This window comes from Primulina huaijiensis, chromosome 4, assembly GCF_012295235.1.
Source record: "Primulina huaijiensis isolate GDHJ02 chromosome 4, ASM1229523v2, whole genome shotgun sequence".
Lineage (NCBI taxonomy): Eukaryota > Viridiplantae > Streptophyta > Magnoliopsida > Lamiales > Gesneriaceae > Primulina > Primulina huaijiensis.
This window is the reverse complement of record NC_133309.1, coordinates 12,775,114-12,786,900: the sequence shown is the minus strand read 5'-3', so window position 1 is coordinate 12,786,900 and position 11,787 is coordinate 12,775,114. Positions and strand designations below refer to the sequence as shown.

The following is an 11,787-nucleotide window of genomic DNA, read 5'->3' as shown; positions in this document are numbered from 1 at the left end:
TTGTTGAGTTCAGGTAGGGTAACCTATAAACGTCGTTGATCTTATGTATTTATAGAAGTCTTGATTTCAACGTTTATAAACAAAACGACTTCTTTGACTTTTGATAGAATCAGCTTTATTACCGAAAAAGGTTCTTGCAGAAAGCTTCAGAATAATTAGATTTGTTTCATACCAAAATTGGTAAAATGTATTAAATGACTTTGTTTAGCATTAATGATGCATTTAATAATCGTACTCCGTAAAGTAATGGTAACATTTAATATATGTTTGATAAGTTCTGATCCTAGTAAAGTCAAGTTTTGCTTCTGATTTTCTAATCTGATAAGTACTCAAAGAGTACTGCTTTGATAAGGTGATACGAAAACTTCTGCTTATGTACTGTCTTCTAGTTATACTAACATGATCTACTGGTTTTGACTATAATCATCATAATTAAATTAAGTCGAACAATTTTCCCCTTTGCGGTGATGCCAAAGCCTAGAAGTTAGTAACGATGAATATGAAAGCAGTTAGAAAATATAACCAAATAATCAATAAGTAAATCAATGAGTAAATAATCAGTAAAGAAGAAATTAAAAGAGTATTTGTAACGTACCGTACTTTTTCTACTTAAAATTTACGGAAAAATTAAAAAATTTCTTAAAAGAGTAATCCAACTTCAAACTCGATAACGTAAACCGTACGTCTCAACAGTGGACAAAAGATCTAAAAATAAAGTTTGACAAAATATTTGTTTGAAATTTCATATCCAGTAGCGTGAAATCAGAGTATTTGACATTTCATAAAAACTTAAAATCTTGGGCGGTCCTCGGGTCTAGCCTTCAACTCAGTCCAAGCCACCTCCTTGATCCCCACCTCTAGCCTCCTCAACATACTCATCACCTGCATCGATCAAGTCTAGTGAATCTAAAGACTCAACACGTATAAACTGGAAAGTAACGAATAATAGTAATAAAACCACATGTAACTTTAAAATAAAGAGTACATACATGAAACTTGAACTTGCATATCAAAAGCTTGAACATACGTACATACATACATAGACGTGCCATCAACATAAAACTTTTCTTAAACATGCTTGCATACTTGAACATACATAACTTCATCATTTTGCGTTGATGCATATTTTAAAGCAAGTGACCCATACATAATAAATGCCTGATCAGACAAACCACAGTACTGGGCTGACAGGGACGTATCCACTGCCACATACATGAGATCCCCGTTCATGCTTTAACGGGTGGATTGGTCCCCGTTCATGCTTTAACGCTTTCCAATCTTGATATAAACCCGTTCATGCTTTAACGGGGTGGGTTGGTCCCCGTTCATGATTTAACGCTTTCTAACCCCATACATAATTTGGTCACAAGACATTTAGCATACCTCAAAAACTTGAAAATATTTTCTTTGCACGTCAAACATACTTACTTGGCGTTGATGGATTCGTTGGATCTCGTTGGGGCCGCTGATGCAACATACTAACGTGAGTTCAAACACTTAACTTTCATAGCTTAGACATAGTAATCATGCTCACACCCTAGCTCATTCATTTCCTTAGGACGCTCTAAAATTCTCGTGACTCGGCCTTGTTAAAACATTGTATTAAACTAAGACATCGAACCTCAAAGCATTCAACCTAAATTTTCCCAAAAGGTAGGACACGGACCCCGTGCACCCCTCCGGGTCCGAGTCCGTGTAGACACTGGACTTCACCTTACAGAAAACATTAAGACACGGACCCCGTGTAAGGGTTCGTCTACAGGTCCGTGCACCTACAGGAAAATGACACTCCGGAAGGAACAATGGCACGGACCCCGTGCCTGGGTCCGGGTTTGGGTCCGTGTAGGCTCTGTAAATTTGTACCTCGCAGAAAACAAAGGCATGGACCCCGTGTCTTGGTCCGTGTACCCTCGGTGAAAGCAAACCCACGAAAATTCAACACATGTGATGCTTAATATTCTGAACACGATTGTACGGACTATGAACCGACACCTCGAGACCCATCCTAGGATGCTACTACATTGGTACCACTCGTACAAACACCCCGAATCAACGACATACAACCTATGACACGATACAACTCACAAACACGGAAATTGACACCAAATCGTTTTCTACGGCTTCCAATGAATTCAAGCCCCTATCGACACAAACCGGTAATCCAAATACCAACCCAACATCATACTAAGCATACCTATACGCAGCAACGATCACTCGTTGATCCCCAACGAAGCCTGCAACAATAAGACTTCAAGAACGCATCAATATCATAATTTTCGGAAAAATGCAGTTTGAGCAGTCCCACGAAAAAACACCATAAGTCACTCAATTTTTATCCAAAGTTTTTGAATTTTATATCAAATCGAAGGTATCAAAAAGTTCTACGATATTTTGTTGAAAGATTTCTCAAAATCACGACCGCAAATTCACAGTATTTAAAAATATAGCAAAAACGTGATTTTAGATCCAAAAACGGTTTCAAAAGTGACCTAAACATAATTGCTCAAACTTCTACACACATTCACATGGTTTTCATACAAAATACATCGCAATGCATACTATGACATGATCGACGCAGGAAAAACATATTATACGTGCCATATGATAATTAAAAATACCGAAACGACGATACCGAAGCGGGGAAAGATTTAGGTTGATCCGGGATGAATGTGGCTCGATTTTTCTTGAAGAAAAGTGACAAAAACTTGCTGGGAAATTGAAGAGGGAGGGGCGGCTGCTCTTGCTCTCAAGAACCCTAGGTTTTGATCTTAAAAAATAAAAGAAATAGAAATCTGAATGTGTGTGTGTGTTTTATGGCTTTTGGTGTGTGTAAAACATGTAGTGTGTGTGGCGTGAGTTGGGTAGTGGGGAGGGGATTAGGGATGTTAATTAGGAAAAATAAATTGCTTAATAGTAATTAATAACTAAAAAAATTGCTAATCCACCTCTAAGTGTAACAAAATCCTTTATTCTAAAATAATTTTCACAAGTGCTAAATATTTAAAAGTTACTATCATAAAATCACCTAATTAATAAGTTAGGTTCTAAAAAGGTACTGAAACTTAACAAATATTTAAAATACCCCAAACTTAACTTTAAAATAAAATACCACGTTTTTAAATTGCCAAAATCGTCACCGGTCTTTTTCTCGATCCCGCTTCGAATAATCGCCTGAACATGAAACTTGAAAAACATTTTAACGTGCATCACATAAACATATTTTAAGTAATGCATTTAAATAAATTCTGCATGGCTAAAACTCATTTTAAATTTAAATAAATGATTTAATAATTAAATAAATGCATGGGTTATACGTGTACTGAATTTGGGCACTACAGTTCCTCCCTCACTTATATAAATTTCGTGCTCGAAATTAAATCTTACCAAACAACTCCGGGTAGCGAATTCTCATATCTGCCTCGGACTCCCAAGTGGCCTCTTCCACTGATTGATTAAGCCACTGGACTTTGACCAGCTTGGTCACCTTGTTCCGAAGTCTACGCTCCAGTCTGTCTAGGATTTGGACAGGTCTCTCCTCATAAGACAGGTCTGGAGCCATCTGTAACGGTTCATTGCTCAACACGTGCAAAGGATTCGCTAGGTACTTCCTCACCATTGAGACGTGGAACACATTGTGTGCCCCGGCCAGATTCGGCGGAAGGGTAACACGATAGGCTAGCGTCCCAACTCTGTCCAGAATCTCGAAGGTCCAATGAATCTCGGACTCAGCTTGCCTCTCTTCCCAAATCTTATAACACCTTTCATAGGTGCTATCTTCACGAAAACGTGATCACCTACGCCAAACTCTAGATCTCTCCTCCTCTTATCAGCATAGCTCTTTTGACGACTCTTGGCGGTCTTCATTCTGTCTCGAATCTTGACCACCAAATCTGCAGTCTGTTAAACTATTTCTGGCCCAAGTTCTGCTCTCTCTCCGACTTCATCCCAATGAATCGGCGTTCTGCACTTCCTTCCATACAATGCCTCATAGGGAGCCATACCTATAGATGCTTGGAAGCTGTTGTTGTATGTAAACTCCACTAGAGGTAGCTTAGATTCCCAATTTCCATGGAAGTCAATCACACAAGCTCTTAGCAAGTCTTCCGAAATCTCTATCACAAGCTCAGACTGTCCATCTGTCTGCGGGTGAAACACTGTACTGAATAGCAACTTTGTCGCCATGGCTGCATGTAGGCTCTTCCAGAAGGACGATGTGATTCTAGGGTCCTTGTCGGATACAATAGAGACTGGAATCCCGTGCAAACGCACTATCTCCCGGATATAAAGCTTCGCATACTGCGTCATGGAGAAAGTCATCTTCACTGGCAAGAAGTGCGCTGATTTAGTGAGTCGATCCACTATGACCCAAATGGCATTAAAACCCCTGACTGACTTCCGCAAACCGACAACGAAGCCCATGGTAATATTCTCCCATTTCCACTCTGGGATAGGGAGTGGCTTAAGCATTCCTGCCGGTCTCTGGTGTTCCGCTTTCACCTGTTGACAAGTGAGCCATTCAGACACAAATATGCGGATGTCTCTCTTCATCCCTGGCCACCAATACAAGATCTGCAGGTCTTTGTACATCTTGGTACCTCCTGGGTGGATAGAATACGGAGATGCATGTGCCTCTGACAAAATATCATATCTGATCGAATCCATTCTAGGCACCCAGATTCTGCCTCTGTACCTCACAATACCATCTGACATTGTGTAGAGCACACTGCCCTTGGCTTCATCCTTCAGCTTCCATTTCTGTAACTGCTCGTCTGAAGACTGTCCTTGACGGATACGATCTAGCAAATTGGAATTGACTGTCAGATTAGACAGCCTCGGAGCTCTGCCCTTACTATAAATCTCTAGATCAAATTTCTGAATCTCAGACTGAAGAGGTCGCTGCACGGACAACTGTGCTACAACTGCAACTTTTCTGCTCAAGGCGTCTGCGACGACATTAGCTTTTTCCGGATGGTAGCTAATTTTGCAGTCGTAATCTTTTACAAGCTCTAACCACCGTCTCTGCCTCATATTCAGCTCCTTCTGCGTGAAGAAATACTTGAGACTCTTGTGATCGGTGAAATCAGAGTATTTGACATTTCAAAAAAACTTAAAATCTTGGGCGGTTCTCGGGTCTAGCCTTCAACTCAGTCCAAGCCAGCTCCTTGGTCCCCACCTCTAGCCTCCTCAACATATTCATCACCTGCATCGATCAAGTCTAGTGAGTCTAAAGACTCAACACGTATAAACGGGAAAGTAACGAATAATACATAATGAAACGACATGCAACTTTAAAATAAAGAGTACATACATGAAACTTGAACTTGCATATCAAAAGGTTGAACATACGTACCTACATACATAGAGATGCCATCAACATAAAACTTTTCTTAAACATGCTTGCATACTTGAACATACATAACTTTATCATTTTGCGTAGAGGCATGTTTCAAAGCAAGTGACCCATACATAATAAATGCCTGATCAGACAAACCACAGTACTGGGCTGACAGGGACGTATCCACTGCCACATACATGAGATCCCCGTTCATGCTTTAACGGATGGATTGGTCCCCGTTCATGCTTTAACGCTTTCCAATCCTGATCTAAACCCGTTCATGCTTTAACGGGATGGGTTGGTCCCCGTTCATGATTTAACGCTTTCCAACCCCATACATAATTTGGTCACAAGACATTTAGCATACCTCAAAAACTTGAAAATATTTTCTTTGCACGTCAAACATACTTACTTGGCGTTGAGGGATTCGTTGGATCTCGTTGGGGCCGCTGCTGCAACATACTAACGTGAGTTCAAACACTTAACTTTCATAGCTTAGACGTAGTAATCATGCTCACGCCCAAGCTCATTCATTTCCTTAGGACGCTCTAAAATTCCCGTGACTCGGCCTTGTTAAAACATTGCATTAAACTAAGACATCGAACCTCAAAGCATTCAACCTAAATTTTCCCAAAAGGTACGGACCCCGTGCACCCCTCCGAGTCCAGGTCCGTGTAGACACTGGACTTCACGTTACAGAAAACATTAAGACACGGACCCCGTGTAAGGGTCCGTCTACAGGTCCGTGCACCTACTGGAAAATGACACTCCGGAAGGAACAATGGCACGGACCCCGAGCCTGGGTCCGGGGTTGGGTCCGTGTATGCTTTTTAAATTGGTACCTCACAGAAAACAAAGGCACGGACCCCGTGTCTGGGTCCGTGTCCGTGTCCGGGTCCGTGTACCCTCGGTGAAAGCAAACCCACGAAAATTCAACACATATGATGCTTAATATTCTGAACACGATTTTACGGACTATGAACCGACACCTCGAGACCCATCCTAGGATGCTACTACATTGGTACCACTCGTACAAACACCCCGAATCAACGACATCCAACCTACGACACGATACAACTCACAAACACGGAAATTGACACCAAATCGTTTTCTACGCCTTCCAATGAATTCATGCGCCTATCGACACAAACCGGTAATCCAAATATCAACCCAACATCATACTAAGCATACCTATACGCAGAAATGATCACCCGTCGATCCCCAACGAAGTCTGCAACAATAAGACTTCAAGAACGCATCAATAGCATAATTTTCGGAAAAACGTAGTTTGAGCAGTCCCACGAAAAACACCATAACTCACTCAAGTTTTATCTAATGTTTTTGAATTTTATATCAAATCGAAGGTATGAAAAAGTGCTACGATATTTGTGTTGAAAGGTTTCTCAAAATCATGACAAAAAATTTGCAGTATTTAAAAATATAGCAAAAACGTGATTTTAGATCCACAAACGGTTTCAAAAGTGACCTAAACATAATTGCTCGAACTTCTACACACATTCACATGGTTTTCATACAAAATACATCGAAACACATACTATGACATGATCGACGCAAGAAAAATAGATTATACGTGCCTTATAATAATTAAAAATACCGAAACGACGATACCGAAGCGGGGAAAGATGCGAGGTTGATCCGGGACAAACGTGACTCGATTTTTCTTGAAGAAAAGTGACGAAAACATGCTGGGAAATTGAAGAGGGAGGGGCGGATGCTCTTGCTCTCAAGAACCCTAGGTTTTGATCTTAAAAAATAAAAGAAATAGAAATCTGAATGTGTGTGTGTGTTTTACGGCTCTTGGTGTGTGTAAAACGTGTAGTGTGTGTGTGGCGTGAGTTGCGTAGTGGGGAGGGGATTAGGGATGTTAATTAGAAAAAATAAATTGCTTAATTAGTAATTAAAAACTAAAAAAATGCTAATCCACCTCTAACTTTAACAAAATCCTTTATTCTAAAATAATTTGCACAAGTGCTAAATATTTAAAAGTTACCATCATAAAATCACCTAATTAATAAGTTAGGCTTTAAAAAGGTGTTGAAACTTAACAATTATTTAAAATGCCCCAAGCTTAACTTTAAAATAAAATACCACGTTTTTAAATTGCCAAAATCGTCACCGGTCTTTTTCTCGATCCCGCTTCGAATAATCGCCTGAACATGAAACTTGAAAAACATTTTAACGTGCATCAAATAAACATAATTAATTTTAAGTAATGCATTTAAATAAATTATGCATGGCTAAAACTCATTTTAAATTTAAATAAATGATTTAATAATTAAATAAATGCATGGGTTATACGTGTACTGAATTTGGGTACTACAGTATTATTCATCAGTTCCGATATCTTTGAACAATGCATCCTCATCCTGAGGATCTTGGCTTCTGAATGAGGATTCTGCTTGTCCTCCAGATCTACCATCTTCTGCCCTTCCTACTATCCTACTAACTGCTTCCCCCTTTTTGGCATAAATACGATTTAGTAATTCATCCACACGCCCAGTAAGATGAATAATGCCATCATTCATCATCTCCATAAATGGGACTTGATTCGAAAATCGATCATCATTGGATTGAAGAGATTGAGATTGGGTCTCAATCTTAGCTTCGATGGCTTCAAGTTTCGAGTCAGTAGCTTCAACTTTAGTGGAGATTGAGCGAAGAGACACATCATTTTCAGAGACAGTTCGAAGAACATCAGATTGACCAAAAACAATGTTGGCGTGACTAGTCAAGACATTTTTTCTGAAGAGATCGGATTCAACTTCAAGCTGTACTAACGATTCTGTCGTGTTAATGACATATTTCGTTATGCGCTCTCGGAAGAATGTGGTGGCATTGACTTCACTAGCATGTTCATAGGATAAATTTTTGATGATCTCTGAAATGCTGTCAACATTCCGTTTCAGTGTCTCAATCTCAGATTCAAGATCAAATTGTTCTTCTTCTGGAGATGGAGATCTTTCTATTAAGCACTGCTTGATATCAACAATCTGAGCAATGCAGGCAATTGAATTAGTAGGAGAAACAATTAAAGCAATAGAGGAATCAAGTTCTGGTTGAGCAGAAATAACAGCAGTGGATGGAACAGCAGAAGTTCCTGCAGCAGCAGTGGATGGTTCAAATTGAACTTTCAACAAAACTTCCATTTCCGCTTGATGTTCAGCAGAAAAGATCTCTAAATTAGGCAGTGATTGAGATGGGGCAGCATCTGATTCTGCCATTGGTTGATCTGCTGATAGAGCTGCTTGTTGGGCCATTTCATCAGCCTGAACTTCTGTTGGTGCAGCAGAGACAGTAAGAGCAATAGATTCAATGACTTCATCCACTGAAGCCAATTCTTGAACAGAAAGGAGAGAAGAAGACTGAGTAGGTTGCTTCGGAGATGCAGGAGTACTGGAAACCTTGGCTTCTGAGAGAGCTACGGTTCTTTCCTCAACTGGCTTATTCTGAGCAAAGTCTGGAACAAAGCCTAATGAATACTGAACAAGTTCACCAAATGCTTGTTCTTGAGCAAGAAGTTGCTCACTCATCATTCTCAATCTATTGGTCAGAATTTTATTAACATTCTGATCTTGAGCAGTGGTTGGCAGCAATGAATCAAAATTGGACTTAAGAGTCTTTATTACAGATTCCAGCTTCTGATATTTCAGCTGGTCAAGAATGAAACTCCGTCTCCTCATGGCTTCAATGACATTGTCAGTTTTGGCAAAGTCAAAAACTTTCTTCTCATTTTTCACCATTCTACCAAAAGCACCTGATGTTCTGAAAAATGTGAGAGGATGGAAAACTCTAACCTTATTCCAGTCATCAAAGAAGGTCATGCTTTCAAGGGCAAATTTCTCAATCTCCTCCGTGTGAAGATCGATACCAGTTAAAACAGATGACTTGGCACTGTGAAAATGTGGTTCTTCAATGAGTTTTCCTTTGCCTTTATCTGAAGAAAATATTGGCAACACAAGTGTAAATGCAGAAGACCCTACAGTAGATTCCCGAATGATTATTCCAGATAAGGGTCTGAAGGTTGAAGCAGTAGTTGAAGTGGTAGCTGGTTTGGAGGCGGTGGCTTCTGGAAACACTTGTCTCAAAGGGATAGTGTCTAAATCAACGATTGCTGCTGTTTTCTTGATTCGAAGAGCCGTGCGAGGCTTCTTCTTGCGAGGGGTGGCAGGGAGTGATGCTTTGGTGGGAGCAGCAGACTCTTCAGATACTGTTTTATCTGAATCAGTGGGGATAACCGATAACCTCTCTTTTCCTTTTGATCTTCTTCTGAGGACCTTGAGCCTTAGTCTGAGCATTTCCCACCTCCCTTTTTAGAGCAATAAATTTACCCACAGTAGGCTTTGGGCTTAAAGAAAGTACATTTTCAGCATCGGCCATAGTTACATACGAAGCATCCTATTCTGAAGTGAAGGGAAAACCAGCATCCTTAAGCATTGTGCTGATTTGAATAGCAAAGCCAGTATCTCCCTTGCAATCATATCCTTCATGATTTTGAACAAAAATCGACTCCAGTCCACTTTGATTTCAGAGGTGATGGCTGTCATCATTTGAACCTTTTATTTTGTCAGTCGATCGAATGTTCCGGCCTTAATTAGAAGTGCCTTTGCCACAATGTCAGCAAGCACTTGGTATTCTATCTTCAGAAGCTTCTTGAAACAAGGAGGAGAGAGTTCCTCTCCAGAAGCTGAGAAAGAAGAGAGAGCAGTTGTGGCGCCCCAAAGCTCGCCACGTAATCATACAACATGTGACGTCATATACATAAAAATTTTTCTTTTCAACCACGTAATAATATAATGCATATACGACAAAATAGTGCAATCACCACACTATCTACGTCAATGCAGCAGACACAGTATAATACATACACACATACAACTCAAGTAAGACAATAAACTATACTGTTTCTATCTACTATCAACTACAGGACTGTTTGACTAGACACACCTAGCCCTTCACCACTATCCTGTCTCACAGCATAGTCCTGTAACCTGTCCAACAGAAACAACCCCCAAAGCGTGAGCATACACAACAATCATCATCGTAATACATAACAGTTATAGTATCAACAATATAAAATATAACTGGAATGATAACAGAAATACTCCCTTTGCTGTCTCTGGACAATCAAACCACCAACGATATCAACGTCATCACTCCCATACTACTGCAACAACAACATCGACGATACTTCGCACCCCAACAACGGCGATAGCAATATCGTCGAACGAATAACATCAACGATACGCCGCACCCCTACTCCGGCGACAGCAATATCGTTGAACGAATAACATCGACGATACGTCGCACCCCAACACCGGCGACAGCAATATCGTTGAACGAACAACATCAACGTGACGTCTCCCAACAAACGACAGCCAACAATATCAACGATAATAAACAACAACAGATATAATATCAAATCACCCAATACCAGTGATTTATCATCATTCAACGCAATAGTATTCATCAATACTAAACAATAATAACATATGCTCGTACGTCAACACGTACCTGATAATCGAGTATATATAAAATCTGGCTATTTCTTTGATCCCGAGGCTTGTGATGTATCTAAATAATTCAACCGTATCAACACAATTATAACAACCTCAATATAGCACAGCAAATAGCCCAACAACAATTAATTCAACAAAATCTACAACTCGATTATAAATTCTTATCGTTCAACAATTAATATTCCGGTGTATTTTATTTCACCATACTAATATCAAATACACCCTAATTAATTAACTTCAAATAATAGGCTATTTTTCAATATCCGTCAAATTACAAAAACTTTATATCAACGTGTAGTCTATACTTTGTAGACTTCGAATATATAATTAGAATTAATAACAACTGACAAACAATTCTCCAATCTCAATCCAACGATTAAAAATCCCTAATTATAATAAATTAGGAATAATTTAAAACAACAATACAATAATCTTCTCTACTTCGTTAAGATCATACACTATTCAAAAATCTTCAATTTCAGTATGATTTAACAATTTATCGGATTTATTCCAGAAATCGACGAATTTTAAACATCACCAAAACTATAAAATTTATACCTCAAATCAAAGACCTCGTGTCAACGATTACAGAACTGAAGTCGGTTCGTCGATTGGATAAATCGATAAGTCGCACGATCGAAAAGAAAATTCAAAATATTATTTCCTCTCGTCTCTTATCTCTCTCAGTCGCATATCCTCTGTGAGTTTGGTGGAATTCATTTTTGAAATGAATTCCACCGACTCAACTCATTTTCTTTTTTTATTTTTATTTTTTTTAAATATTATATTATATAATATAATATAATATAATATATACTATTTAACATTTTAACATCGGTATATCCCTTTGGATCAGTCAAACGATCACATTTACCTAAACCACCCCACCCTTTAACAGCCCCTAACCCATCAAAG

At 39.2% G+C, this 11,787-nt stretch overlaps 1 long non-coding RNA gene across 1 annotated transcript; it reads right to left on the bottom strand.

Annotated features, from left to right (window-relative positions):
* Positions 1-10,233: 10,233 nt before the first annotated feature.
* On the bottom strand, positions 10,234-11,555 carry LOC140974850 (uncharacterized). Its single transcript, XR_012174887.1, has 3 exons — positions 11,431-11,555; positions 10,868-10,927; positions 10,234-10,344 (listed from the first exon to the last, which is right to left on the bottom strand). It is a non-coding gene; the product is annotated as an uncharacterized lncRNA (long non-coding RNA).
* Between the last annotated feature and the right edge of the window lie 232 nt (positions 11,556-11,787).